The 26,856-nt window shown below is 52.8% G+C and overlaps 5 non-coding genes and 1 pseudogene across 5 annotated transcripts; 2 read left to right on the top strand and 4 right to left on the bottom strand.

The window, feature by feature from the left end:
* Window positions 1–567: 567 nt before the first annotated feature.
* On the top strand, window positions 568–649 carry TRNAS-UGA (transfer RNA serine (anticodon UGA)). Its single transcript has one exon. It is a non-coding gene; the product is annotated as a tRNA-Ser (tRNA).
* A 1,392-nt stretch (window positions 650–2,041) lies between these two features.
* On the bottom strand, window positions 2,042–2,113 carry TRNAH-GUG (transfer RNA histidin (anticodon GUG)). The gene has a single exon. It is a non-coding gene; the product is annotated as a tRNA-His (tRNA).
* Window positions 2,114–4,249: 2,136 nt separating this feature from the next.
* TRNAH-GUG (transfer RNA histidin (anticodon GUG)) lies at window positions 4,250–4,321 on the top strand. Its single transcript has one exon. It is a non-coding gene; the product is annotated as a tRNA-His (tRNA).
* A 1,392-nt stretch (window positions 4,322–5,713) lies between these two features.
* Window positions 5,714–5,795, bottom strand: TRNAS-UGA (transfer RNA serine (anticodon UGA)). The gene has a single exon. It is a non-coding gene; the product is annotated as a tRNA-Ser (tRNA).
* An 11,981-nt stretch (window positions 5,796–17,776) lies between these two features.
* On the bottom strand, window positions 17,777–17,858 carry TRNAS-AGA (transfer RNA serine (anticodon AGA)). Its single transcript has one exon. It is a non-coding gene; the product is annotated as a tRNA-Ser (tRNA).
* Window positions 17,859–22,875: 5,017 nt separating this feature from the next.
* On the bottom strand, window positions 22,876–23,075 carry LOC142016214 (small nucleolar RNA U3; annotated as a pseudogene).
* Window positions 23,076–26,856: the final 3,781 nt, after the last annotated feature.

The following is a 26,856-nucleotide window of genomic DNA, read 5'->3' as shown; positions in this document are numbered from 1 at the left end:
AAGGAGGCCATTGGGAGAAGTTCCACCTGGGGAGAGATGTGAGGGAAGGATAACAAAGGAAGTGATTCCACTGTGAGAAGTGTACCTAGGTGACGGCTTTTGGAAACCTGCTGAGCGTAAATGAAAATGTTCTTCTATTTGCACCTTGTGGCAACAATATTTTCTGAATTAGAAAGCTGTGATTTTTCCGATTTTACATTGAACTTTAGCCGGGGCAGCATGATCCCCCTCCCCCACCATCTGCTGCCCCAGGGCCACAGTTCCCTCGAATGCTCCCTGGGGATGTAGAATACATTTTCCTCTGTGCACCAAGGCCTGGGCAGATGTGCACCTCCAAGAGAAACACCGGCTGCTGCCTGTGGGGCTCTGCTAATTAGCCAGGCAGCACCTGCATCTCTCCTGAGCAGCCGCCCAAGCACACAGCTTCCAGGGACACTGCCGGGGCCGGGGCTGAGGAAAGGGGAGGGCAGCAAACCCCACCAGCTGTCCGGCAGTGTTCCTGACCAGCCTCAGCCCACTGAGCATTCACCAGGGTCTCTGGCCTGGGGGGCAGAGAAAAGTTGCACAGCTGTGATGGCTGAGTGGTTAAGGTGTTGGGCTTGAAATCCAATGGGGTTTCCCTGTGCCGGTTCAAATCCTGCTCACAGCGAGGGCTGTGTTTTAGCCACATCCTGTAACCAGGACAACACAGCAGCACAGGCCCTGAGACACTGCCCAGGGGCTGTCTGTGACCAGTGTGTGTAATAGGGCAGGGGAGTCTGTGGTGGGGTCACTGCTGTGGCTGCTGCTGGGCCCAGCTGAAGGCTCAGCAGGTCTCTTTGGCCATGCCCATGCGCATAACCCTGAGGCTTCCAGGCTACATGCTGGGCAGCTTGTGGCTGGGACAGAGGAAACACAAGCCACGTGGCACCAGGAAGGTCATAGGGAGGCTGCACCTTTCCCAGGTTCCTGCTCCTCCCCTCTGGGGTCACCTTTCTACAGTCAGAGCTCTGAGAAAAGCACTGAATGACCTGCCCCAGCTGGGGGTGTGTTGTAGAGGGAATATCAGGCCTGCAAACTCCCCAGCACAGCATGGAAGAAGGCTTCTGAAGGCTTTGTATGTCTGTGCCCTGCCTTGTAACACCTCCCGTCCTGTTCCTTTGTTTTCTCTTGGTCACAAACTTTTGTTTCCCACACTGCAGGGGTGGGCGGCAGGGGGCCTAATGGGGTCAGAAGAGCGCTGTGGACATGCGAGTGGGGAGTTTAAATCACTTCTCACTGCACCAGAGCCTTCAGCAGGAGAGACACGGCATTTCCAGGGAGGGCTGCTCGAGGCTCACAAGATCACACCAGCATCAGGACTCCAGGGATCTCTGGGCACACAGCCAAGTTCCAGCCCACCAACCAATCGCCTGAACCCTTCCATCTGGCTGGGCCAAAGACCTGGCTCCACCAGGCGCCAGTCACCCCACTCACTCTCGTGCAGGACAGGAGAGGGAAGCAGCTCAGAGTGCTTTAGGGCTGTGCCTCAGTAAGGCAGCCCCAGGAGGTGCCGCTGACATTGAACTCAGACTGCAGGAAGCAAAGCCCTGAACAATGGCTCCAGCCCTCCCCACCTGCCCCTTACCCTTTGGGGCTGGCTGAAATTGCCCCTTGGACACCTCTCACCCTCAGCTGGCAGCATGGACTGTGTCCTTATTGCTTCTCTGCAGATCCTGTGTCTCCCAGGACTCCCTCTCTCTGCCCGGGGCTTTCTCAGCACCTGGCCCCACAAAGCTTCCACCAGACAGACCCTGTGTTTTCCAGGCCCATTCCTGTGGCTATGGGCTTAGAACCACAGAAACCCGGGGCTGGAAGGGACCTGAGGAGATCATTGAGTTCAGCCTCCTTCCCAAAGCAGGAGCAACCCCAACTAAATCATCCCAGCCAGAGCTTTGTCAAGCCAGGGCTTAAAAACCTCCAGGGATGGAGATTTCACCACCTCTTCAGGTAACGCATTGCAGTGCTTCACTGCCCTTTCGGGGAAAATAAAAGCAGTACCAGCCCTGAGCTGGGCTATCACTGCCATGACTTGGATTCGAACCAAGGTTTCTGCAGCCACAGTGCAGAGTACTAATCACTGTACGATCATGGCCAGCTGGAAAAGCTTTTTAGTGAGCTTTCCTTTCTAGGGCATGTAGCTTTTGTCTGGCCCTGTCAACTTGTTTTTTTACTTCTCCTGGTAGGTAATTCAGGTTTATGAACATTTGGTAAAGTTCTTGTAGTTTTTGGTCTCTGTCAGTTGGACCAGAGCAAATGCGATTGTACCTAAGAGCTTGACTGTAAACAATGGATCTAGCCACGTGTGCAGGATGGAAGCTAGAAGGGTGTAGATAAGTATAGTGATCAGTAGGTTTTCGGTACAGTGTGGTACTGATCACACCATCCTTGATTCGTACTGTAGTGTGCAGGAAATGTATCTCTTGCATGTTGTAATCGAGGCATAAGTTGATGGTGGGGTGCAGATTATCAAAGTCTCTGTGGTGGCCGGGGCTGAAGAAAGGGGAGGGCAGTAAACCCCACCAGCTGTCCGGCGGTGTTCCTTACCAGCCTCGGCCCACCGAGCATTCACCAGGGTCTCTGGCCTGGGGGGGCAGAGGTGACCTCACAGCTGTGATGGTCAAGTGGTTAAGGTGTTGGACTAGAAATCCAATAGGTTCCAATCCTGCTCACAGCGAGGGCTGTGTTTTAGCCACATCCTGTAAGCAGGACACTACAGCAGCACACACCCTGAGACACTGCCCAGGGGCTGTCTGTGACCAGTGTGTGGAAGAGGCCAGGGGAGTCTGTGCCTGGGGGAAATGCTGACCCTGGGGTGTGGTCACTGCTCTGGCTGCTGCTGGGCCCAGCCTGTCTCCTATGTCAGCCCAACAGTGCTGCACTCACCTGTGTAATGCCCTGGCAAGGAGTGGGCAGCCCTGGTTCAGCTGCAGCCAGTGATAGGGCAGCTGCCTCTGAGGGAAGGGCCTGTTCCCAAGGCTGGTTCAGGGGCTCTGGTCTCTCCCAGCTCCTGAGCTGTGCAGTACACAGCTGGGAAAGGGACAGACACTTGCCCAAGGGGGAATGAAAGTCACAATCTCCTCTCTGCCCCCACAGCAATAGACTGATCTACACAACCGGACACAGGCCAGCGTCCCTTCCTATGGTTCTCCCACAGGTTGTGGGGACCAGCTTAGTGCAGGGCCAAAAAGGGGGCACAGCATAAAAACTGTCATCACCCCCATTCTAGGGGCAGCGGCCACAGCTGGGAGACCCCGGCTCCTCTGCTCTCTGGGGCAGAGTCAGTGATGCTCCTTTGCATACCCACAATGCATTGCGTGGTGTGTCCAGAGTCCCTCATCCACGCGCTGCCTTTGCTCCTGGAGCCTCTGGTTCTGGGGCCGAAATTCGGCTGGAAGCACCTCTGGGCAATGGGCTGCACAAAGGGGAGGCTTTGTGGGTTGTCTGTGTCATCACTGTGATGTGAGAAGAATTTGCTTTCCTCCAGCTCCTTTCTTTCTTGCTTGTATAATTTTTGTCTGTTTGTTTATAAAGCTGTCTGTGCAAAGAGGCATGTGAGAATTTTTATCCAGTTTGTGGTTGACGTGTGTTAATAGCTTGATTTTTATGTGTATTTCCTTGAATGTTTCTTGCTGTTTAACACCATTTTTTTCAAATGTACTTGCTGTGCTGTGTGGATGATTCTGTGATTTTATTAAACTTTTCGTGTGTTGTATAATTTTTGCTCTTTTAAGCTGTGGGTCACTGTGTTCTGGAGGACGAGAGTGGGTAGGTAGTAGGCTGAGGGCTCTATTTGCGTCAAAGGAGACACATTGTAAAAAGCCAGAGGTTTCTCTCTTTCCAGAAGAATGAGGCACTTTCTAGCACAGAGAATGTGTGTTATGTAGAAGTGCAGCAAAAGACAGAACCATCTGCTTCCCACCTGAGGCAACTCCCCCAGCCTTTTCTAATGTGGGCGTCTTTAACATTGTACATTCCTCTAATGCTGCCCTGGCTGCACTTGTATCGAGGGCCAAAAGGAAAAGCCCCTTTTACCAGCAGAAGTTGGATGAGCATCAGGCTCTTTATCTGGCAGTGCTGGGCTCAAATCCTTCTCTGGGCAGCTGGCTGTTAATTTGCTTTGTGCCCTGGAGCCCAAAGAGTCCTGCCTACAGCTGGAGCAGTGGTCCAGGCTCCAGACTGGGGGGTGATGCCCAAGAAAGGAAAACTCACTGGAAATCTTCCCCAGCTGGCCATGATCGTACAGTGGTTAGTACTCTGCACTGTGGCTGCAGAAACCTTGGTTCAAATCCAAGTCATGGCAGTAATAGCCCACCACAGGGCTGGTTCTGCTTTTATTTTCCTCAAAAGGGCGGTGAAGAACTGCAATGCGTTACCTGAAGAGGTGGTGAAATCTCCATCCCTGGAGGTTTTTAAGCCCTGGCTTGACAAAGCCCTGGCTGGGATGATTTAGTTGGGGTTGCTCCTGCTTTGAGGAGGAGGCTGGACTCAATGATCTCCTGAGGTCCCTTCCAGCCCCAGGATTCTGTGGTTCTAAGCCCATAGCCACAGGAATGGGCCTGGAAAGCAGATTGTCTGTCTGGTGGAAGCTTTGTAGGGCCAGGTGCTGAGAAAGCCCCGGGCAGAGAGAGGGAGTCCTGGGAGACACAGGATCTGCAGAGAAGCAATGAGGACACAGTCCATGCTGCCAGCTGAGGGTGAGAGGTGTCCAGAGGGCAATGCCAGCCAGCCCCAAAGGGTGAGGGGCAGGTGGGGAGGACTGGAGCCATTGTTCAGGGCTCTGCTTCCTGCAGTCTGAGTTCAATGTCAGAGGCACCTCCTGGGGCTGCCTTACTGATGCACAGCCCTAAAGCTCTCTGAGCTGCTTCCCTCTCCTGTCCTGCACGAGAGTGAGTGGGGTGACTGGCGCCTGGTGGAGCCAGGTCTTTGGCCCAGCCAGATGGAAGGGTTCAGGCGATCGGTTGGTGCGCTGGAACTTGGCAGTGTGCCCAGAGATCCCTGGAGTCCTGATGCTGGTGTGATTTTGTGAGCCTGGGGTGGCCCTTCCTGGCAATGCCGTGTCTCTCCTGCTGAAGGCTCTGGTGCAGTGAGAAGTGATTTAAACTCCCCACTCGCATGTCCACAGCGCTCTTCTGACCCCAATAGGCCCCCTGCCGCCCATCCCTGCAGTGTGGGGAAAAAAAAGTTTGTGATCAAGAGAAAACAAATGAAGAGGACGGGAGGAGTTACAAGGCTGGTCACAGACATACAAAGCCTTCAGAAGCCTTCATCCACGCCGTGCTGGGGAGTTTGCAGGCCTGATATTCCCTCTGCAGCACACCCCCAGCTGGGGCAGGTCATTCAGTGCTTTTCTCAGAGCTCTGCTTCTCGAAAGTTTACCCCAGAGGGGAGGAGCAGGAACCTGGGAGAGGTGCAGCCTCCCTCTGACCTTCCTGGTGATATGTGGCTTGTGTTTCCTCTGTCCCAGCCACAAGCTGCCCAACATGTAACCTGGAAGCCTCAGGGTTATGTGCATGGACATGGCCAAACCGACCTGCTGAGCCTTCAGCTGGGCCAGCAGCAGCCAGAGCAGTGACCCAACCACAGTCTCCCCAGCCCTATTATACACACTGCTCACAGACAGCCCCTGGGCAGTGTCTCAGGGTGTGTGCTGCTGTATTGTCCTGGTTCCAGGATGTGGCTAAAACACAGCCCTCGCTGTGAGCAGGATTTGAACCTGCACAGGGAAACCATATTGGATTTCAAGTCCAACGCCTTAACTACTCGGCCATCACAGCTCCAAGGCTGTTTTTTCCTGAAGGCCAGAGACCCTGGTGAATGCTCGGTGGGGGAGAAGGAGGTTCCCTGGCCCTGGGGCAACTTGTCACTTGATAGCTGTGTTTTGAGCACACTGCTGTACGCCGTTGAAACATGGACTTTGCACTCAAAACAAGAGCAGCGGCTCAACACGTTCCACATGCGCTGCCTTAGGCGCATACTCGGTATCTCATGGCAGGACAAGGTCCCCAGTAGCGCAGTGCTTGAGAGGGCACCGCCTCCATGGTCACCCTTTTCAAACAGAGGCGTATGCGCTGGCTGGGCCATGTCTCACGCATGACGGATGGCCGAATACCGAAGCACCTCCTCTTCGGCCAACTGGCGTTTGGAAAGAGGCCGAAAGGGCCACCTAAATTGCGCTACAAGGACACGTGCAAGTGTGACCTCAGTGCTCTCTCTATCAGTGCGAACACCTGGCATTCGCTCGCCTCAGACAGGCATGTCTGGAAACAGGGAGTGAAGGAAGCGCTTGTTATGTATGAAACTACCTTGGTGAAGGAAGCAGAAGGCAGGAGAGCCCTCAGAGAGGTCCGTGCCCGTGACCCCAGAGCGACGTCTGCCTCCTGCTGCTCACTGTGCGGAAAGGACTGCCACTCCCGCCTTGGACTGCACAGCCACAGGAGACACTGCGCGGATCAGTCCAGCTGGGGCGCAAACCCAGGATCCCTTGGGATCGAAGGATGCCTACAACTAATGAAAAAAGAGCCGGGGTGGGGTGGAAACCACATGGTCAGTAATTCATATTTCTGCATGTTGCCCTTTTAGCCCCCCTCCCACCCCCCACTTCTAAAGAGGTGCTGGTGCTGTAGGAGTTAGCATGGCTGCTTCCCATGCAGTTGGCCTGGGTTCAATTCCCAGCTAACACAGCTTTGCTTTTTACTTCCTCTTCCCCCAGCAAGTGCTCTGTTGGAATTGGAGAGCAGGGATGATTTGCTCCTTGGTGAGATGGGGGGTGTTGGAGTTTAAACCTGTGGTGCTTGGTGTGAGCTAAGATCTGTTGGTCAAAGCTTTCAGACAGCTTATGTCAATCCCTTTACTGTGGTCAAAGGGGCCCAGAACAAGGGGAGAGCAAAGCAGCTGGTCACCAGGAGCTTCAGGTGTCTCCAAACAGACCTACCCACATGGAAAGGAGAAGTGGGAGGAGAAGAGTGAAGTCAAGCTGCCTCCTGGGGGCTGAGGCAACTCAAGGCCTCCTGGGGCTGCTCTGCTCCAGTGCAGTAGTGGTAGAAATGCCGTCACCACCAGGTTATGGGAGTTTGCCGACTTCTCAAGAAAACTGGCAGCAGAAAACTCCTGAATATTTAATACCCAGCCAGCAGTTCCCCTCTTTCTATTCTTTCCAAATAGCTACAGAGAGCCTCTGGTGCCCTTTCATGTAAGACCAATCTCATGACTGATGCTCACCTGCCCCGACTGCCCTGGCTAGACAAGTGTCAGGTGTGAAGAATCAGAACTCTCGAAGCAGAAATCTCCATCCAGCCCTTCAACACGCACCATCCCCTCCCCTTCTCAGTAACACTTTTCCCATCACACTTTTGACCCTCCATCTTTTGTCCTTGTGTAAGTGAGGAACACGAACGCTGAGCTCCCCATTTTCTTACCGTCCCCTGGATATACGTAATTCATGTCTAGGCCCAGTGCACAGATGGAGCTGATGTGGAAAGACATAAGACATAAGAACGGCCATACTGGGTCAGACTAAAGGCCCATCGAGCCCAGTGTCCTGTCTGCTGACAGTAGCCAATGCCAGGTGCCCCAGAGGTGCTGAGGGGGACAGTCAGCTGGGGAAGGGTTATTTTCTCTCCTCTATGGGGAGGTGGGGATAGAACTGAAGAGAAGAAAATCCACTTCCACTCTCTGAGGATGATGGAAATACCAATTTCTCCTCTCTTCACTTCTACGAGAGCTGAGGACAAGAAAAGACTTTTCCTGCCTTAGGCCAGGATGTCAAAGGAAACAGAACGAGAGAGAGAGAGAGAGAGAGAGAGAGAGAGAGAGAGCAGAGCCCTGGCTGAGTGTGTCTTGGGGTCATGACTTCAGCTATTTTGAATATTTCAAAAAGCTCTTTTGACATAGGGACTGTGTAGGGAGGGAATAGCGCCTTGTTCAAAATAAACCATAGTCCTTCCAATGACTGTATTCAGAATAGGCTTCGGTGTCTGCAGCTGCTGTATGTCAAAATAGCTGAGCCATATTTTGAAATCCATATTGTGTGTAGCTGTGCTATGTTGGAATCGGCTATTCTGGAACAGCTCTTCTGGAATACCTCACTCAGGAATAATGCTGCTGTGCAGACATAGCCTTTGGCTGTGTCGACACGTGCCGCATCTTCTGGAAGCCTCAGGCAAATGAGTTATCTCTAAGATGCTAATGAGGCATGGATGCAAATTTTCCACACCTCATTAGCATATCAGCACATGGTTCGGAGTCCAGAAGAAGCTCTTCCTGACTCCGAAGTACACGTGCAGACGTCCGGCCTGCGGGGATCTTCTGGAAGGAAACCCACCTGTGCCCCAAACTCCCTCACCCGTGTCCCCAGAGCTCTGAAGTCGCTCTTGACCTGCTGAGCATCACACTTTGCCGTATCATTAGTGCCCACATGGATAAGAAGCATAGGATAGTAGTCAGAGGGATGGATAATCCTCGACAACACCTCTGTAATGTCTTGGATACGGGCCCCCGGCAGGCAGCTCACCTCCCGAGATGAACTGTCAGGGTGACAGATGGGCACCTCCTTCCCCCTTAGAAGAGAGTCCCGAGCACCACTAATCTGCACTTCCTCCTCGCAGGGGTGGCAGCAGACTTCCCAGCCGTGGGGGCACGAGGCTTCTCCTCTGCTGTGTGGGGCGATTCTTTGTCTCCTGTATCAAGTACAGCGCGTAACGGTTTCCGAGTACCACGGCAGGAGGGTTCGGAGCAGGGGTGGAACACTGCCTGCTGCCAGCAGTAACCAGCTGCCAGTGTCCCTCCGATCTATCTCCTCCTCCACCAGTGGTTTAACAGCCGTCCTGTGTCCTGGGACAGTCACCTCAGCTGTCTCCACATGAATACTGTCCAGGAGCTGCTCGTGGAGTCGGGTACTCCTCAACCTGGCCACCTCCTCCTGTAGCTCTCCCACTTGCCCCCTGTGAGATTCCACCAGCAGGCACCTTTCACACTGGATGGTGCCCCCAGCCTGGGTATCAGTGAGTGGGAATTGCAAGTCACAGTCCCTGCAAAGCCGCACCAGCATCGGGGCAGAGGCATCCATGGCCAGGCAGTCTGTCTGGCTACAGGCGCAGGTGGAGGAGACAGGAGTCGTGTTCGCACAGGTGTTGGGGGTCTTCCTAACCATCGTAGGCCTCCCTCTGTCACACTCCCTCTTCAAGTCCCCGTCTGCAGCTCCCTGTCCGTGTCTCTCCCCTGGTCGCCCTTGCCTCTGACTTTCAAAGCCGACTGGCCTGGGTCAGGCTCTCCCCCTGGGGGTCACACAGGGAAAGGCTGATGAAGGCAATCAAGGGAACAAAGGTGAGACAGGCATCCCACCCGCCTCAGAAACTGAAACTGAAACTCACCCACCTGAAATCAAAATGGCAGTTCAAATTCAAACAGTTAAGCACACGCACTCACTCACGCACTCACTCACTCACCCGCCCCAAAAGCCAGCGCTCTCACCTGGTAGCTTCTGCCGCGGCAGGATCACTTGCTCTGCCTCCGAAACTCCCCTGTCTGCAGCTCCCTGTCCGCTTCACCATGAAGTCCAGCCCCGAGCTGAGACTCCTTTCTGCAGCCCTATTGGCAGCGTCCCAGAGCAGTTGATTGACTGGCTGACCCTGCTTTAGGCAGCGGCAGAAACAAAAAGTTGTGTTAACAACCAGGGTGAACTTGCAAATGTTACAGCTTCTTAGCAAGAGCGCTGATGAGCTCTGTCCCTGAACAACCTGCAGCAGAGAGAAGAACCAGGCAGAAGTTCTCTGTCTGAGCTGGAGCTCACAGACACAATGGATGCCTGTTTCCCTCCCATGCGACTCAGTAGGCGCAGTTACAGTCCCCTCGAACTGGCACACCAGTGTGAATCTGATAAACTCTTGCTCGAGCTGGAGCTGCTGAGCTGTCAGCCGGCACTTTAATGGAGTGGGCCATTTTGTTAATGACCATTTGCATGGCCATTTCGAAGTGTTTGGCTTGTGCAGACGTAGCCTTAGAAAGACGAAGTTTTCACAGCTCAGAAGAGAAAAATTGTTCTCTGTTGTTGAAATATATCGTAAAGCTTCCCACAGAGCTGTCACTAAGAGCAGTGGGGGTTCATCTGGGTAAACATGTGAGTGTAGGAGGCTCTGAGCGTGTGTGGTCGTAGAATCACAGAATCGTAGAACAAAAGAGCTGGAAGAGACCTAAAAATATCATCGAGTCCAGCCCCCTGCCCGAGGCAGGACCAAACCCATCAGATCAGCCCCGCCAGGGCTTTGTCAAGGTGAGACTTAAACACCTGCAGGGATGGAGACTCAACGACTTCCCTGGGGAGACCATTCCAATGCTTCACCACCCTCCGAGTGGAAAAAGTTTTTCCTAATGTTCCACCTGGACCTTTCCAACCGCAACTTCAGTCCATTGTTCTGTGTTCTGCCATCCGTGACCACTGTGAACAGCCTCTCGCCAGCCTCTTTGCAACCTCCCATCAGTAAGTTGAAGGCTCTTATCAAGTCCCCCCTCAGTCTTTTCTTCTGCAGACTAAACAGTCCCAATTCCTTCAACCTTTCTTCAAAAGTCATTTGCTCCAGCCCCCGAATTATTTTGGTCACCCTCCACTGGACCCTCTCCAGTGTATCCACATCCTTCCTGTAAAAGGGGGCCCAGAACAGGACACAGTATTCCAGATGCGGCCTCAACAAAGCCGAATAAAGAGGAATAATCAGTTCTCTGGATCTACTGGCAACGCTCCTCTTGACGCAACCTAATATGCCATTAGCTTTCTTGGCTACAAGGGCACACTGTTGACTCTTGTCCAGCATCTCGCCCACTCCAACTCCCAGATCCTTTTCGGCTGTTATTCCCCACTGTCCCTCAAGTGTTAAAGTTTCATGAAAGGGAAAAAAAAAAACCTATGAAGAAGAAAGCAGAGCAGGTGAGGGTTGGACATCCCTGGACCCAGCCTCCCAGAGCTACCAGCCCTCACTGCACAGCACTCCTTACTCAGGTAGGAGCAGCAGGATCACTCTCCCAAGGGCACCAGCACTCCACAGCAGCTCCATTGGCTTTCTCTGCTTCTCATTTCCTTGCCACCTCTTCTGGCCTCAAGAACTCCCTCTCTAGGAAGCGAGAAAGTTATAGAAACAGGAATCCACTACCAAAGCCAAACAAACACAGACACACTTTAGCAGAGACTTGCGTGGCACCCGAGAAATCCCATTCAGCCTGGTTCAAATGCCTCTGGCTATGTCTGTACGACAAAATTAGGTTGAAGAAGTTTGTTGTGGCTGGTTTTAGTAAGAGGGAGGCCAATGTTGCAGAAGAGAGAGACATTTGCAGGCTGACAATTCTGGGCTCCTGGGAAAGGAAAACCAGCAGTGGGAGGATATGGACATGGAACCGACTCTCGCCGCACCTGAAAGGGGAGGAGGTACCACTTGAGCTAACCCCCCACATATGCAAGCCGTTTGAGGCACCAGCCAGGGAAAGTGAACGCTCCAGAGTCTGAAGTGGAACAGTGTCAGATGTGTGTGGTGGAAGGGGAATATGTACATTTGGGAAAGGGTCCTGAGTCCTGGATCCCAGCCACATGCCTTGGCACAAAGAGCAACGGCTCCTGCATGAGGTGTGTCATGGGGATAAAAGTTCCCCCCACAAAAAGCACCACACCTCAGAAGAGAAAACCACTGTGATGTAACCCAACAAACCCAGCCGCACACCGAGCTCGGAAGCCCCAGCTGGCCTTCCCAAAATTCCCACTGAGGTCCATCACACTATGACCAGCCCTCCCTTCGCCTTGCTGGACACCCACAGACAATGTCCCGTCCAGCCTTTTCCATCGAGACCTGGATTCTCCCCTGGAGCTTTAGCGGAGGTGACAGGAGAGCAACAGAGGCTCAGCTGCAGCTTTGGCGCTGGGTCTGGAGCCGAAAGCCACGCCATCTTTCTTAGTGGCACTTGCTTCTTTCCTCTAGTTCCTCTTTGGCAAGTATAGGAAAACAGGCCGGGGGAAAAGCTGGCCTCCAAGGGCAGAGGAGGCCAAGGCTGAAAGCTGTTAGGAAGAGCTGATTGGCCTTTTGCCTCTAGTTTGCCCCCGATGGCACCAAGGGGCGTTCTCTTGGGCCGGGAGGTGATGGTAGAGCACAGGCCAGCGGGAGAAACAGAATCGCCTGCCAGAAGAGAAAGGGGATGAGCAAGGATGAGATGCCGTGTTTCTGTCTGCTTTCAAGCGGGAGCCATTTTGCAGGCCTGGCTAACACGAGAGCCCAGTGGGCTACAGAACCTCCACTTTCTTCTTTTGCCTCTTCCCTGAAATGCCGTCCGCTCGGGAGGCGCTCGCCCCGACGCATGCAGCCGGGCCTAGCTGGGCAGAGCGGTGGCTCCCCTCTCCCCCACTTTCGATAGCTCAGCTGGTAGAGCGCAGGACTGTGGGGAAGGTGAAGCATCTTCTCCTCAGGTGGCTGGTTGAATTCCAACTCGAAGGAGAGGCTCTTTTTGTCCTCCCCTTTGCCGAACAAGAGAAGAAAGGAAACACCCCCTGACAGAGCAGAGAACGCCAATCCAGGAAGAGGCAGCTGTACTCTCCCAAAAGCAGCCAAAGCCCTGCTTCCGCCCAGGAGGAAAGGGTCCTCCCCAAGCCCGGCAATGGGCCCCACACCTTTCAAGCTTCAGCACAGCCCTCTCCCAAGTGAGCTCCTTCGACAACAGCTCTGCAGCCCTTGCCCCTGCCGCTTCTCGAGCTCGGCAGTAGTGCACAAGAAAGAAGCTCTTGCCTGTGGCCCCACCAGGCAAGGTGAGAGCTGCCTGCTTCCCTCAGCCCGACCCATTTTTTGCCCCTTTCCTACCTCACTTCCCCGCTTGAGCCAGTGGGCCAATAAGGAGCAGCTGGCAGGAAGGCCAGAAAGGGGAAGCACAGGCTGTCTTCCTGCCCATTTTCCATCAGGGCTCCTTTTGCATGCCAAGGACACGCCACAAGCGGCTCGATTGGTGGGCTCTTTCGCCCCGCCTCTCAAATGCCATTCATTTGCTTGCCATTGGTCCTGACACGCACCCGTGATGGCCTGCTGGAAAGTCAAGGGCTGATGTGCGAGACGTCAGAGCCTCCAGTCTCCTTTGCCGGCCGGAAGCATCACTGATTGCCGGGCCTCTTTTCCTGCCCAGAAAGGTGGGCATGTGGCTGCTGAGGGAACACACCAGGGAGGCTCTTGGCACCATCCTCATCGACCATGGGCTCAGCGTCCATTGGTGTCCAATGCCCGTCTCACTATTTCCTTCCATCTTTCCCTCTCTAGTGCAGAGCGCCTTCCTTTCTGTAGACGAGCTCTGCGCCGAGCTACCAGATCGTCTCCCTGTTCTCTCTGGGCTCTGCCTCTCGTATTCGAACCCACCGTTATGCCCAAAACTCGGGGGGAAACTGTTTTCAGTGTTAAAATGGTTTTTCATTCTAACCTGGCCTCACTCTGCAAGGGAAACTAGATGGTCATCTGCACTTCTTTGAAGTCCCTACCTTGTTGCCTAGCGATGATTCATCCTGTCGGCTCCTCTGTCTGTTTTATCGGGTTCCTTTGTCGTGTAAACTGGCCTCAGGCACATCTGTTGCTTACAGACATGTATCAGGGCAAAGAAGAAAATTACTGACTAAACTGTCTAAACAAACTGTATAAAGAGTCCTTACAACTGGTTCTCAGGGCTCCCACTTCTTTGCAAGCTGGCAGCCTGCATACATGCAGAATAAAGTTTCCTTTTAGATCTCACTCTTGCCTCATGCTTTGACCTCTAGCCTCGGGCTTTGGGGGACACTGTACCCCAGGGGAATGGGGTTCCTCAACAACTGGCATCACAAACAGGATGGCTTGGAGCTCCAGCTGGAAAGGGTGACGACGGAGAACAGGATGGGGCCACAGCGCGCATGTGAACAGTAAGGGATCCATCTAAACTCCCCCGGTCTGCCTCCCTGTTCCCATCGCCGGCTGAACTGCCTGGCGGTTCGAGTCAACTTTTGTTCCTAAATTTTCTCCAGGAGGCTTGAGAGGGATTTAAAATGTTGGGTGTAGCCAAATGGGTTGTTGCTGGCTGACTGGTGGCGAGTCCAAGCGCATGATTTTGAGAGAGCGAAGTCTGGAACAGAACCACAGCCGCACTGGCGCTGTCAGTGCTACTGAACCACTGCCCAAAGCAGGGGCGGTTTCTCCCCGGCGCGTAAGAAGTGTGAGTGAAGCTGACAGTTTCTCTGGACTCCCCCCCCCACCCATCCTTGGAGAGGGTTGTGTTGCTGGACGCCTGTGCTGCACTTGGACAGGGTAACCCCATTAGGCTCCTGTAGTAGACTCCTAGCAGGACATCACCCCTGTTTTTTACCCCTCTTAGTTTAACCCAGAGACTCTCAACATGTCCATGTCCTACATCCATCTCCAACTCAGTACAAGTGTGTCCATTTTTAATATAGAAGGCAACACCTGCGCCCTTTCTTACCTGTCTATCCTGCCGAAGCAGGCTGTGCCCTTCCATACCAACATTCCCATCAGGTGTATTATCCCACCACGTTTCCGTGACGCCAATGATGTCATAGTTGTATGTATTTATTAGCACTTCCAGTTCTTCCTCCTTATTTCCCATACTTCTTGCATTCGTATATAGGCATCTAAGATATTGATTTGATCTTGCCTCCCTGTTTTGCCCTCACCCTCTTTTTACTCTGACATTGTTGCCCATGCTGCCTCCCATTTCTGACCCACCTCCCAGATTGCCATGTTCTCCACTTATCTGTGGGCTTTGCTCCCCTGCCCCCATCGAACTTAGTTTGAAGCCTCTCCTCACTAGGTTAGCCAGTCTGTGTCCAAATATGGTCTTTCCCCTCCTCAAAAGGTGAACACCATCTGTGCCTCGCAGTCCTTCCTGGAATAGCATCCCATGGTCAAGGAAGCCAAAGCCTTCCCGGCGACACCATCTTCGAAGCCAGGCATTCACCTCTAGGATGGACCTGTCTCTGCCTGAGCCCCTACCACTGACAGACAGGACTGAGGAGAATACCAGCTGCGCCCCAAACTCCATGTTGTGGAATCTCCATTGCTGGAGACATTTAAGATCAGGTTAGATAAATATCTGTCAGGGATGGTCTAGACAGTACTTGGTCCTGCCATGAGGGCAGGGGGCTGGACTCAATGACCTCTTGAGGTGCCTTCCAGTCCTAGTATTCTATCATTCTGTGATTCTGTGAAAAAAGCAGTCCAGTAGCACTTTAAAGACTAACAAAATAACTGATTGGGTTATGAGCTTTTGTGTCCCATGAAAGCTCAGCACCTAATAAATTATTGTGCCAGTCTTTGAAGTGCTCCTGGACTGCTTCATGGCTTTGATAGTACACAGACTAGCCCGGCTTTCTCTCTGTTCCTATTCAATATGAGCAGCAATTGTCACTTCCCCTCTGTACCCAGATCTCAGCCGAGGGACAGGTTTGCTGGGTTGATGTGTATTGGCATAACTGTGACCCCGACCAGCCCAGGGCTCAGCACCATCCCCTGCCCCCTCCCCCCGCAGCTACTGCTGTGTCGCCAAATCTCAGCCTCTGCACCAGAGCGCAGGGGACACAGCAGAAGCTGGGGGATGGGAGCTGTTTGTGATGGGCCAAGCAGGGGGAGGAGGCAGGTGCACCTGTGACAACTTCCCTGCTGCTGGGCTGAGGCGGCTGGTTCCTGGCTGGCAGGTGCCCCAGTGTGGTGCACAGGATCCCCCAGGGGCACTGCAGGCGGCCTGGCTTCATAGCACTTCCCCCTCCCCCAGAGAGGAGCCACTGCTGGCCCAGCACCTGAGCCCCACCCGCACATGCGCCCCCCCCAGCATCCCTTCCTATGGTTCTCCCACAGGTTGTAGGGAGCAGCTCAGTGCAGGGCCAAAAAGGGGGCACAGCATAAAAACTGTCATCACCCCTGTTCTGGGGCAGCCGCCACAGCTGGGAGACCCCAGCTCCTCTGCTCTCTGGGGCAGAGTCAGTGATGCTCCTTTGCATACCCACAATGCATTGCGTGGTGTGTCCAGAGTCCCTCATCCACGAGCTGCCTTTGCTCCTGGAGCCTCTGGTTCTGGGGCTGAAATTCGGCTGGAAGCACCTCTGGGCAATGGGCTGCACAAAGGGGAGGCTTTGCAGGTTGTCTGTGGGGGCCCTGTAATGTGAGAAGAACTTGCTTTTTCCCTGCCAGCTCCCTCATGGGGATGGGGGGTGGGTGAGAAAAGGGGGTATTCTTTGGTTTTTCTTCAGTTTGTATAATTTGTTTTGAAGATTTTTGTACACTCAAATAGTAACAAAGAGGAAGCCATGCTACGCTATACACTATCAAAACCAAAAGCAGTCAAGTAGCATTTGCTCTGGTCCAACTGACAGAGACCAAAAACTACAAGAACTTTACCAAATGTTCATAAACCTGAATTACCTACCAGGAGAAGTAAAAAAACAAGTCGACAGGGCCAGACAAAAGCTACATGCCGTAGAAAAGAAAGCTCACTAAAAAGCTTCCCCAGCTGGCCATGATCGTACAGTGGTTAGCACTCTGCACTGTGGCTGCAGAAACCTTGGTAGCGGCACTAACTTCGAAATAGTAGCATGCATGTGTAGACACGGCTATAGAGCCCTCAGCCTACAACCTATCCACCCTGCTGCTCCAGAAGACAGCGACCCACACCTTAAAAGGGCAAAAATTATGCAGCATACAAAAAATTCAATAAAATCACAGATTCATCCACACAGCACATCAAATACATTTGGAAAAAACGGCATGAAACATTCAAGAGCATACACATAAAACTCAAATTGTTAACACACATGAAACACAAACCAGGTAAAAATTCTCACACGTCTCTTTGCAGAGACATTTTTTCAAACAGACGAGAGAGAGAGAGAGAGAGAGAGAAGAAGAAAAAAAAAAAAAAAACAAGGAAGAAATTATACACCAAACCCACTGAAGGAGCTGGAGCTGGGGGAAAGCAAGTTCTTCTCACATCACAGCGCCCCCACAGACAACTCGCAAAGCCTCCCCTTTGTGCAGTCCATTACCCAGAGGTGCTTCCAGCCAAATTTCAGCCCCAGAACCAGAGGCTCCAGGAGCAAAGGCAGCTCGTGGATGAGGGACTCTGGACACACCGCACAATGAATTGTGGGTATGCAAAGGAGCATCACTAACTCTGCCCCACAGAGCAGAGGAGCCGGGGTCTCCCAGCTATGGTGGCTGCCCCAGAAAAGGGGTGATGACAGTTTTTATGCTGTGCCCCCTTTTTGGCCCTGCACTAAGCTGGTCCCCACAACCTGTGGGAGAACCATAGGAAGGGATGCTGGCCTGTGTCTGGTTGTGTAGATCAGTCTATTGCTGTTGGGGCAGAGAGGAGACTGTGACTTTCATTCCCCTTGGGCAAGTGTCTGTCCCTTTCCCAGCTGTGTACTGCACAGCTTAGGAGCTGGGAGAGACCAGAGCCCCTGAGCCAGCCTTGGGAACAGGCCCTTCCCTCAGAGGCAGCTGCCCTCTCTGGCTGCAGATGAACCAGGGCTGCCCAGTCCTTGCCAGGGCATTAAACAGGTGAGTGTCACACTGTCAGGCTGACGTAGGAGACAGGCTGGGCCCAGCAGCAGCCAGAGCAGTGACCATGCCCCAGGGTCAGCATTTCCCCCAGGCACAGACTCCCCTCACCTCTTGCACACACTGGTCACAGACAGCCCCTGGGCAGTGTCTCACGGCCTGTGCTGCTGTATTGTCCTGGTTCCAGGATGTGGCTAAAACACAGCCCTCGCTGTGAGCAGGAATTGAACCTGCGCAGGGAAACCCTATTGGATTTCTAGTCCAACGCCTTAACCACTCGGCCATCACAGCTGTGAGACTGTCTCTGCCCCCCAGGCCAGAGGCCCTGGTGAATGCTCGGTGGGCCGAGGCTGGTCAGGAACACTGCCAGACAGCTGGTGGGGTTTGCTGCCCTCCCCTTTCCTCAGCCCCGGCCCCAGCAGTGTCCCTGGAAGCTGTGTGCTTGGGCGGCTGCTCAGGAGAGATGCAGGTGCTGCCCGGCTAATTAGCAGAGCCCCACAGGCAGCAGCCGGTGTTTCTCTTGGAGGTGCACATCTGCCGAGGCCTTGGTGCACACAGCAAAATGTATTCTACGTCCCCAGGGAGCATTCGAGGGAACTGTGGCCCTCGGGCAGCAGATGGTGGGGGAGGGGGATCATTCTGCCCCAGTGAAAGTTCCATGGGGCAATCCATGGCCATTGACCACAGCCCTGTAACCCCCAGAGCCCCCTTCAACCCATCTGAGGTGTGTCAGGAGCCCAGCCAGGGGACGCAGACGAGGGCCCCTCCTGGAGTGAGACTGAGTTTAAGGACTTCTGACACTCTGGGGAATGAGGAGCTGCTGCTCCACATGACTGGCTGGTGCCAGGATGCTGCAGGTTCAGCCACCTGTTCTCTGGCCTGAGCTCCGAGGGTCACCCCACCTGAACAGCTGAACTACTGGGGAGAAAAGTGAAGGAACTGTGGCAGGCCGACTGCCAGGCCCAGGATGAGGCCAGCCACTCGAGGGGCAGTGGCCACTACCTGCCCCACTTCCAGGAGCTCAACGGCCGCCTGGGACCCAAGGAGGCAGCACTGACCACCCACGTCCTACAAACCACCAGGTCAGATGGCGCTTGCCAGGGGGATGCAGGAGGTGTCAGGACCAGTAGCAGGCAGCAGCTCCCACCCAACAGGCACAGGAACAGAAGCCCAGAGCCATGACAGGGGTTCAAGCAATGGGGTCCTCATCATCTCTGTGTCCTGAGAGGTCTCCATCTGGGCCCCCTCCACCTGGGCCTCCCCTGAGTTCCTCTAGGGACACCAAGGTCGGTTTCGTGCATGTTGGATGCCTGGCACAAGGCGACGGGAGGCCAGCAGTGGCCCACTCACACAGCCACCAGCTCCAGTCTGGATGCACCCCACATGGCTGTGCTCTCTGAGCCTCAATGGGGGCCTCATGCAACACTCAGCACCTGCCCCTGTGGACAGCACCACAGGCTGCATGCCCAGGGAGGGAGGCTGAGCTACACTGCATATGTCCCACCCTCGCAGGGACCCCCCAGCCACACAGATCCCTCAGGGACCCCGGACCAGATGGGGGGACAAGGTGGAGGGGGGCACACAGCCCCCAGGGCCAGGTCATGGTACTGATGGCCTTTCCCTGGGTCCCCTTCTGTCTCCAGAGCTGCACCATCCAGGGGCCAGACAAGGCCTGTACACAAGCCAGAGAGGCCCACACCAGAGGGCGAGGGGGCTGGAACTGCACCCCTAAGAGCGCCCACATGGGGCCAGTGCTGGGGCATGTGCTGGTACCACTGTGGGGAGGAGGAAGCTGCTGCTGTCACTGCTCACACCACCCCCCTGCAGGACGTGACTGCTGTCATGCAGGAGAGGCTGGTGATGGAGCAGGAGGCCTGGGATTGGGTGGCAGGCAGCCTGGACACCCTCACACAGGCTGTGACCACGTGCTTGGCTCAGCCTCCCACCCCATCACCAGTCCCTCCCACAGCCCCTGTAGCTCCTCCCTGCACATGTCCCTCACAGTGTCCCACAGTTCCCCCCACCCATCCACCCACAGTCCCTGACATTGGTGCCCTGCTCCCACCCAACCTTCCCCCATCCCCTCCCTCTCTTCCTGTAGCCCCCAGTGAGCCCAAGCCTGAGCCCACTGGACCCCTTCCTTGTCCCTACCTCCTGATGGTCCAAGCTCCATCCCAGCCCTTGTGAGAATATGGACTGTGGCCTCCCACCCGCTCCCCAGAGCCCTTTCTGAGTTCTGTTACCCCACCCCCTCTCCAAGACCTCCTCTAAGTTCCATTGCCCCCACCCCAGGTCCCCAATTGTCTATAGTCCCCCATCCCTCTTGTTAATCATTTACACTTCTGTTTATGCAGTTTGGAATCCATTGCCAGAGTTTCATGAAATACTTTCCTTAGCAACACTCCCTGTCCCTGGTGTCTATTGGGAGGCCGGGAGGGTATGGGAGTGTTGGGGGGTGGGGTTGATAGCGAGAGTTGGGTGCGTGGGAAGGGAGTTGTGGTGGTGGCTGGATGTTGGGGGGTCACATGGGCCCCCGCACAAAGGCCTCCCAGAGGAACTTCCTGACCTGCACCCTGACCCTCTGTGCCTGACAGCATGGGAAAGCAGCCAGCTGCTTGGAGCCGTGGCCAGACCCAAAACCCACCCCTGCATGAACGGCTCTTGCTTTACCTCCATGGTGTTGTGGAGGGAGCAGCATGTACCCACCACATCTGGTACATTGCGCGGGATGGCCTCCAGTATCCTGAGGGGGCCCTGAAAGTGCCCTCCAGCCACCTAATATTGCAAGCCCAGTTTAGGAACTAAATAAAAATGTCCTGGCTGGGCTCAGTGTGTCCCCTGTAGGGCCAACTCAGCCACTCATGCAAGGGGTAAATGGCATTGGGCATTATATCGGGGGGCTAGTGGTGTCCCCATTTGGTAGCTCCCAGGTTGGGATGAACATAAGAACATAAGAACATAAGAATGGCCATACTGGGTCAGACCAAAGGTCCATCAAGCCCAGCATCCCATCTGCCGACGGTGGCCAATGCCAGGTGCCCCAGAGAAGGAGAACAGAAGACAAGTGATTTATCTCCTGCCATCCATCTCCTGCCCTTGTTATGAAGGCTAGGGCACCATACTTTATCCCTGGCTAATAGCCATTTATGGACCTGACCTGCAAAAATTTATCAAGCTCTTTTTTAAACCCTAATAGAGTCCTGGCCTTCACAGCCTCCTCGGGCAAGGAGTTCCACAGGTTGACTGTGCGCTGTGTGAAGAAAAATTTCCTTTTATTAGTTTTGAACCTACTACCCATCAATTTCATTTGGTGTCCCCTAGTTCTTGTATTATGGGAAAAGGTAAATAATTTTTCTATATTCACTTTCTCCACACCATTCATGATTTTATATACCTCTATCATATCGCCCCTCAATCGCCTCTTTTCCAAACTGAAAAGTCCCAGTCTCTCTAGCCTCTCCCCATATGGGACCCTTTCCAAGCCCCTAATCATCTTAGTCGCCCTTTTCTGAACCTTTTCTAATGCCAATATATCTTTTTTGAGGTGAGGAGACCACATCTGCACGCAGTACTCGAGATGTGGGCGTACCATAGTTTTATATAGGGGAAGTATGATATCTTTTGTCTTATTATCGATCCCTTTTTTAATAATTCCTAACATCCTATTTGCCTTACTAACTGCCGCTGCACACTGCGTGGATGTCTTCAGAGAACTATCCACTATAACTCCAAGATCCCTTTCCTGATCTGTCGTAGCTAAATTTGACCCCATCATGTAGTACGTGTAATTTGGGTTATTTTTTCCAACATGCATTACCTTACACTTACCCACATTAAATTTCATTTGCCATTTCATTTGCCATCCTGCATGCTGCAGCAGAGCCATGAGTTGGAAGATACCTGCATTGTGGGCTCACCCAGACAAACCCACACAGAATGCCATAAATCGTCCCTTGGTGTCCACGCAGGTCTGGAGCACCCCAAAATGGTACCCCTTGCAATTGATGAAGATGCCTGTGCTGCATTCTGGGACCTGGATAGCAGTGTGGGTCCCATCCAGAGCTCTGAAGCACTTGGGGAAGTCCAGCTTCTGAGCCCCCATTAGGGTGACTTGCAGATCCCAGACACGGACAACCCAGTAAAGTAGGTTGTATTTGATTGCCCAGAAGACCTGAATGGTGTGTGGGGAGAACATGTCCATGTGTGCATGGTGGAGTGCTCCATGCATCCCCTTCCCCTCCCCCCACCTGGCCCCAGCCACCCCACCCTGTCCCTCTCCCCTGTCTCTGAGGGTCCCCCTTGCCTGGTAGCCCTCCTCCCCATGGTGGGGAGGTGCCCCAAGCATGCCCTACCTTCAGCAGAACAGCCGCAATGGTGGCCCTGCCCACCCCCAATTGATGGCCAAATGACTGGTGGCTGTCCAGGGTAGTGAGCCTCCACATAGCAATGGCTACCCCCTTGTGCAAGGGGAGTGTGGGGTGCACATGTGTGTCATGGTGCTGGGGGGCAGGGCACGGCCAATGACTTAACTCCAGAAATAGCCTCTTTGTCATACTGAAGTTATGGGGCCAGCGGGTGTCATTCCAATCCCCCAGAACCAGCCTGTCCCATCAGTCGCTGCTGGAGGGTGGCAGCTCGGAGCAGTGCCTACAGGCTGACCATGGTCTGGATGGGTTGGGCATCAGGGAGTCTCTGGGGGCCATTGTGTGCCACCAAGTGGCTTCTCCATGTGGTTGAGTTCTTGGTGCTCTGGGTACAAGCCAGCCCTTGGCATATGCAGAATGAGTGTGTTTTGGAGGAGCCCTTTAAAGGAGCACCAGGCTGCAGCCCCCAGAAGGGCTTATCTGCCTTGCTAGCGCAGCCATGGCATTTTCTGCCCCTTTTCTACCAAAAGAGCACCCGGTGACATGTGGCTGCTTCCTTGCAAACCAAGCGCCTGGTCTTTTCAAAGAGCGGCTCACAATCTCCTTTCGCTTGGGGCGTGCGGACGATTGCTTTCAAAAGCTGATCTGTCAGAAGGTGGCTTTGGAAAGTTTGCCTTTTGACATCACTCTGTGGTTCAGATTCAGCCAGCCACGGAGAAAAGGGTAGAAAAGCAGAACCAGGTCCCCACGTGAAAATTGCAGCATAGTGTAAGAAAGGAAATGTGTGTGTATATCAAAAAAGGATAAAATTCTTTTAACAGCTAAGAAACACAAACTTTTAAACACCATTTTCACTCTCTCTGCTCCTGAACATTTCATGTAAAAGCTGTTAACGCAATTCTCTCCACTCTAAAAACTTCTTTTAAACTTTACAATAAAAACCAACCACTCAGACTAGGTTCTCTTCTTCTTGCTTCCAAAAGAAAACAAGAACAATCATCAAGAACAAACAGCAGCACTGCTTGTTTACCTCATACTCCGAAGAGAACACTTCAATTCATCATCATGGTTGGTAAGACCAAGAACACCCACATGCACTTCTCTAGTTACACACTACAGAAATGATCCCTAAAAGTACAATCTTAACCACATACTCCTCAGCTGCACACCCAGCAGAACAGGCACAAGCTTCCTGCCCATGGGGAACCTTTTCAAACAGCTGCTTCCACCCTCCTCCAACTAAGGGACAAAAGTCTAAAATCAACCACCCCTTTCGCTGAAGCCCAATTCACCCGCTTTGGGACGCAGTGTATCAGAGGTGGTCGCATGTGGCTGTTTGCAGACACACCCCTCCTGATTAGCATACAGCGCCCTTTGGAGTCAATCAAACCCTCTCACTTTTACTTCCCCAATCTGCCACTTTTCTTACAGGCTCTCATGTGACAGGTATCAGGCACAGAGGACTCTGACAGGTTAGTTCCTTCTTGCCAGCTGTGCAGGTGATGTAAAAGGAAAGTAGAGAGGCACTGAAATCAACAGGCACCAATTGAAATGAAAACAAAAAAGCAGTCAAGTAGCATTTTAAAGACTAACAAAAGAATTTATGAGGTGAGCTTTGGTGGGACAGACCCACTTCTTCAGACCACAGCCAGCCCAGAACAGACTCAATATTTTAGACACAGAGAACCAAAAACAGTAATCAAGGTTGACAAATCAGAAAAAAACTATCAATGTGAGCAAATAAGAGAGCAGAGGGGCAGGGCGGGGTGAGGGTCAAGAATTAGATTAAACCAAGTATGCAAAAGAGCCCCTATAATGTCCCAGAAAATTCGCATCCTGGTTGAAACCAAGTGTTACTGTGTGGAATTAGAATATGAAAGAGAGTTCAGCAGTTTCTCTTTCCAAAGCAGACTGAAAATTCTTTTTCAATAAGACGCAAACTCTTCAGTCATTAACAGAATGGCCCACTCCATTAAAATGTAGACTAACTGTTTTGTGGATCAGGAGTGTTTTGATGTCTGTTTTGTTCCCATTAACTCTTTGTCGCAGAGAGTTTGAAGTCTGTCCAATATACAAAGCACCCGGGCATTGTTGGCACATGATGGCATAAATGATGTTAGCAGAGGAACATGAGAATGTGCCTGTGATTCTGTGAATACTCTGGTTAGGTCCAGTGATGGTATCTCCAGAATAGATATGTGGGTAAAGCTGGTAGTGGGCTTTGTTGCAAGGAAAAGACCCAGAACTGGTGTTCCTGCGGGATAGACTGTAGATATTGGTCAGAATCCTCGTAAGGTTGGGAAGTTGTCTGGAGAAGAGAACAGGCCTGTCACCAAGGGCCTTCTGGAGTGTGGCATCCCGATTAAGGAGAGGTTGTAAGTCTTTGACAATGCATTGCAGTGGTTTCAGTTGGGGGCTGTAGGTGATGACCAGTGGTGTTCTGTTCTTGGCTTTTTTGGGCCTGTCTTGGAGTTGCTGGTCTCTGGGTATTCGTCTGGTCCTGTCAAGTTGTTTTTTTTATTTCTCCTGGTGGGAAATTCAAGTTTATGAATATTTTGTAGAGATCTTGTAGTTTTTGGTCTCTGTCAGTTGGATCAGAGCAAACACGATTATATCTAAGGGCTTGACTGGAAACAATGGATCTCGTTATGTGTGCAGGATGGAAGCTAGAAGCGTGTAGGTAAGTATAGCGATCAGTGGGTTTCCGGTACAGTGAGGTACTGATCAGACCATCCTTGATTAGTACTGTAGTGTCCAGGAAATGTATCTCTTGCGTGGAGTAATCGAGGCATAAGTTGATGGTGGGGTGGAGATTGTAAAAGTCTCTGTGGAATTCTTCTAGAATCTCTATACCATGAATCCAAATCATAATAATGTCATCAAGGTATCTTAAGTAGAGGAGGGCTAATAGGGGATGAGAGCTGAGGAATCGTTGTCACTTCCACAGCTAGGTCAGTGCAGGGCAGCTGACGTTAAACTAATGGTGTAATATAGACAAGGTCTTTGTCTCACTTCCCAGGTGGTGTTTCCAATTCAGCCGAAGCTGGTGGTGGTGGTCATATTTGGCTAAAATCAAGGCAACTCATCTTTTAGGCTCTTGTGGACCCAGCTCAGGCATCCTGATGCTCATGGTCTTCCGGCCCCAAATGGTGAAAGCCTGGTCTGTGCCCTTTGCCTTGGGCTGCAAATATTATTTACTAAGCGATGATCCGGCTCTTTCTGGCCCAACCCAATCTGATGAGGACATTTTTCAGGGCTGGGATGAAAATGGTGTCGGGTCCCAGGAGTTGGGGGTCAATGTTCCCTCTGACCTTTTCCATGCAGGTGTGGAATGCATTTTATGCACACTCGTGACTGAGCAAATGTGCACCATCAGTAGAAACAAGAAACCGAGCTGGGGATGCTCTGCTAACGGGCTGGGGAGCATTGGAAACTCTGCTGAGCACTCGCACGAGCCCACCGGTTACAGGGAACACCGACGGCGGCTGCAGCACAAAGATGGAACTTGCTCAAGTAGGTGATTTTTCTCCCCATGTCTCTTTTTGTAAGGCAGCAAAAAGGGAACGGTGGCTGGGACCCCGCAGTCGTTTGTCTGCCAACTAGGCCTGATTTGGGACACAACAATTTTGGTGACTTAACATGAAGTCTTGGCCAGGGGCCTGAGACGGGAGCGTAAGATGGGGAGCAGCAGAAGGCGCTGCTGGAGAGGTACCAGTGGGTGCACTGTTGTTTGGTGGCAGTGAAGTGAGTTCGCTGGGTGTTTGCCGTTTGATGCTGATTGCAGGTGATTTCTGTGATGGTGTCAGGTGGGACTGTGTGTCTGGGAGGGTTTGATCCCTTGTTCCCTTGGTTGCCTTTGATCAGCCTGAGGCTCAGCCTGCCCCTGTGTGGCTAAGGAGGGGGAAGGCCTGAGCTGGGTGAGCAGCTTTAAAAGCCAGAGGCAGAGCAATAGGGGAGGGATGGAAACAGGGAAGTGTAAAAGGGAGTTTGATGGGATCAAGTTAATGCCTTTGGCTCTTTCTGAGCCCCTTGATGCTATTGAAATCTCCACAGCAGTTCCCATCCCCTGTGTGAGCAGAGAGGGACTCAGCCTGTTTTCTTTTCTCCCTTCCCTTCCACACCCCCAGGGCGTTGCAGGCACCACAGACAGGTGTGTGTCTCCCTCCCCTTCCCATGGCATCATTCTGGCCACAGGCTGAGACCAGCCAACTAACCCAAGGCTCAGCTACCCGGTGGGGCTGGTGACACAGCTCCTGTGCTGCATTACAGAGCTGGTATTCATGCAGTTCTCAGAGCAGAGAAGAGAAGCCTGGTGCAGATGGTGGGTGTTGGCCCCTTGACTGTGTGGTCACACTGCCAGAGTGGGAGGTTCACCTTCACTTTCCCGAGAGGTTCATATCTGAATTCTGCCTCACCCTTGCCCCTGATGTAACAGAAATCCAAAGCAACCGCTGGTGCACTGTTCGGTGAGGCATTGAATCAAGGCCAATTCAGCATGTGGAGAAAGCCACTCGCCTCAGGAAATGGATTTGAACCCACCTTTCCTTCTGGAGGCCAGAACATCCAGGGAAAGGAAAGACAGTATCTTACATCTGGCACCTTAGACCACGCAGCCATCTTGACACTGCTGGAAAGAATGTTCTTGAGCCACTAATTTTCTTTAATATTTTATGAGTCAGGCAGACAGTTTCCATACACAACTGTAGCACAACTCTTTCAACACCAAACAGCCGTTCTCCAGCACAGCAGGTTTTTATACACAGTCACCCTGACCTAATGCTGGGACGTGCTTTGACTTTAGCTGAAAAGAAATGGATGAAGGAGAAACTGCCAGTTTGCCACCCTGAGGGTTGGAATTCTTCTATCATCATCTTTGCTAGGAGGTGGCAACCAAGCACCCAAGTGATGGGAGCTCTTATTGGCTC

Source organism: Carettochelys insculpta, chromosome 7 (assembly GCF_033958435.1).
Source record: "Carettochelys insculpta isolate YL-2023 chromosome 7, ASM3395843v1, whole genome shotgun sequence".
NCBI classification, from domain to species: Eukaryota; Metazoa; Chordata; order Testudines; family Carettochelyidae; genus Carettochelys; species Carettochelys insculpta.
Note: the sequence above shows the minus strand (reverse complement) of the source record. Positions and strands in the feature narration are given on the sequence as shown.